Below are 3,545 nucleotides of genomic sequence, written 5' to 3'. Positions count from 1 at the left end.
TTCCTCAAGACTCAGTATATACATATTTATTGAATTACTGATTTCTGAAAGATTGACTTTATGAAGAGCAAACTAGATTTGAAAACTTGAACTTCCCTCACATCTTTGTTCTTTATCTTGGGCTATTAGATGACCCACAAAAGCTAAGTGACTCACTCATAGTCACACAGAAAGCACATGGCATGGTGAGGACCTAACCCAAGGCTCCTGACTCCCAGCCCAGTGCTCTCTGTACCCCACCTTTTTGCTCAGGCTGGCTTCATGGGCATGCCACCTGTGCGTTCACAGAGTGTCCCCACTTGCTTTAATGATCTGCTGTTGCTGTCTTGAAATTCTGAATAATTTTTAAAAAAAAAGGACCTGCATTTTAATTTTCTACTGGACTCCACAAATTATATGGGTCCCGCCAGCACCTGTGGGCATGAGTCAAGGATTAGTCATGTCTCCTTGGAGAATTATATTCTTATGCTCTCTCTTCAGGATCAAAGACAGAAGCTGACAATAAAGGAGGATCACCCAGGACTGTACTTTTGGTTTGGACTTCTGTTTGGCATTTCATTCATGGCAACTGCTTACCAGTTGGTTTGTCCCCCACAAAAGCCAGGTATTCCCGTGGCAGCTCCCTGTGCATGGAGGTAGCTCAGGAGTAAGGCGAGCCAGCACAGCCACTGTCAGCCAATGTCAAGATAGCTGGTTGGAAAGGGAAACATCCTCTCCTTAAACATAATCATGGGCTGTCTGGTATATTGCCAACAGAGTTGAGCTATTGTTTTTGTTCATTTATTTATTTTCCTGCTGGACTAATTGATTTTTCACTGAATTGCCTGAAATGTATAGTTTTGACACTATGTGAGGACAGTTACTGGTTTTTGTTGTATGGGAATTGTTTTGTTTTTTTTTTTTTTGATGGGGTTTCATCAAATCCTGTGCTCAGCTGATGTGATTAAGTATGGAGCCTGCTCATAAAAGCTAATTTATCACCTTGACCATCTTCTCCCATCCAAGGCTGGTCTTTGGCAATGCAGGAAGATGAATAATGCCTATTTGGCACCTTCCCCCTTTCCTCTGGGTCTTCTCTGACTTAATTCTTCACACATAAAGCACTCAAATGCCCATGGCCACCAATGCAGCCCTTCCCCTTCTCCTGCTCTTCCCCCACTCCCACAGCCCTTGGCCAGGGCTATTGCTCTACATTTTCAGTGTTGTTTCTCCATCACAGTTGGCCTGGGCTGTTTTTTGTTTGTTTGAGATCATGCTCTGATGCCCAACTGTGAGCAATCTTCAGTTGATGCCTTTTACCCTTATGCCTGTCTTGCATTGGCTTGCAGATGTGTTCCGGTGCTGGTACATATACCTCAGCTCAGTTCGGAACATCTGCAGGCTGTAGCAGATGCTGCCACCGTATGGAACCATCTTGCAGCACTGCACCGGTTCTAGTCTGTGTCGACAGCAGCTGACTGCTAATGCTTGCCTCTCTGTCTGAAAGCTTTTTCTCAAGTGCCCATGGTGCGCAGAGGGGTGACACCTCCAGGAGTGAGTGGGAGTGGGAGGACAATGCCCCAGCCTTTACAGCAGAGGACGATCCTGAAGCTCCTGCCACACTGGTTCCCAGAGATCACAGCAAGGTGGAGCCCAAGTTGACTGCACTAGTAAATTGCTGTCAACATATCCTTAGTGTCTTCCCTTCATCTCCTGTCTCCCTCTCCACTCCCAGGTGGGGGTTTTCTGGACTACTTGCCAAATAAATCATTTGCATCCAAATCTTTGTCTCCAGATCTGTTTGTCTGGAAACCAGGCTAAGACTATGGGTACCAGGAGAAGCTTCAGAATCAGAATCTCAGGATTGGATTCTGAATTCCATCACTTCTGGCTTATGGTGCTTGACCACCAGGGTGCTGTGGAATCACACTTACAAAGGCTTTTTGCCTGCTGTGGGTAAGATGGGCTACAGGTGGAAGGGCAGATACAGTGGTTAATGCAATAGCTCTAGTGACTGAAGACACAAGGGCAATGTCCACTTTAAATTTTTTTAAGTTTTAGTTATTTATTTTGGGAGAGAGAGAGTGTGTGTGTGTGTGAGAAAGAGAAGGAGAGAGAAAATTCCAAACAGGCTCTGCGCTGTTAGTGTGGAGCCTGATGCAGGGCTCAAACCCATGACCTGAGCAGAAACCAAGAGCTGGACGCTTAACTGATGGAGCCACCCAGGGGCTCCGGGGAATGATCACCTTAAGGATTCACTGTAACTGGGATAGTAACCCAGAAGAAAGAAAGTGAGAGGCTCAGCTCAGGCAGTTATCACTCAGGGCACAACATGTACCCCAGAGGCCTCCATGGAAGTCCTTAAAGAGCTCCCCATCTCCTTGCCACAGTGGGTGCTGAAGGTCAGGATCAAACTGAGTTGTAAAGATGGTAGAGGTTCAAGTCCTGGCAGGTCTCATCTGTTGAAGTCAGGACCCTGTTAGGGAAGATGTAGAAACCAGAAACCTGTGATGGGGCCTTTTTGTAGACGAACTTGATCTCCTGAACCCTCGGGACCTCCAGAGGTGATGCCCTCTTCATTGCTGAGGGTGAACACTCTCCCATTGCCTGTGCATCATGCAGAGGCTGGGCACATGCTTTACAGGGTGATGTGTATTTTCCCCAAGAACTTTTCTGCCTTCCTTTATGGCTTCAAGTCCAGTAGCAAGGGTCATGACATAGCCTGACCTGAGCAGGGAAGCACTGTCCCGGCTACTGGAAGAAAGGGGCATGGCCCCAAGTGCTGCCTGCCTGATGGATGCTGGTGGGGACTGGATAAGACCTGCCTGCGAATGGCTCATGGATGGAGGTTGTGAGGACTGGGGAGCAAGGAATATAAGGCTAAGTAGGAGTTTATTGATAGAGTGTGACTCAGGAATTAGCAACCTGACAAGTGCAGCCAAAGCTGACCCTGTGCATTGCCAGAATGGCTTCATGAATTTCAGAACATTGATAACTCCACCCCCTCACTGTGAAAGGTGCAGATGTTGTGATGCACTGGGATCCACTATTAGCACATATAACACAACTCCATACTTCTGAGTCCAGATAACTGTACGGAACTCCCATAGCATATAGCAAGAACAGAATGGCCACCAGGGAGACTGACCCATAGAGATCTGTGGTGGTGGTGAACAGGCCATGGAGATCCTAGTGGCAAGGTCGACAGGAAACCCATAGGGTGTTGCCTGACTTATTCTTGGTGAAGTGAGATCACAAGAGACTGGGTGGGAGGTTGAGGTGAGCCACGACTGACCTGGCTCTGGAAATGGCTATCTCTTGCCCAGTGTTCAGGACTGAACCTGTTCTCAGACCCAGAGACCAATGAAGGAGAAGCCAAGTTTCCTTGAGGGAGGACTCTGCAGCAGCAGCGAGTGCATAGAGCAGATAGTCCTCTAATCCTCCTCCAAAGGAGCCTGTAGATATTTCCAGAAGATACGCACTGGGAGAAGGGGAACATTGAGATTTTTTTTGAGGGTTTTGGATACACTGATCCCAGGTATATTGGTTATCTACTGTTGTGTGAC

The sequence above is a fragment of the Suricata suricatta genome, chromosome 10 (assembly GCF_006229205.1).
Source record: "Suricata suricatta isolate VVHF042 chromosome 10, meerkat_22Aug2017_6uvM2_HiC, whole genome shotgun sequence".
NCBI lineage: Eukaryota > Metazoa > Chordata > Mammalia > Carnivora > Herpestidae > Suricata > Suricata suricatta.
This window is presented reverse-complemented; position numbering follows the sequence as displayed.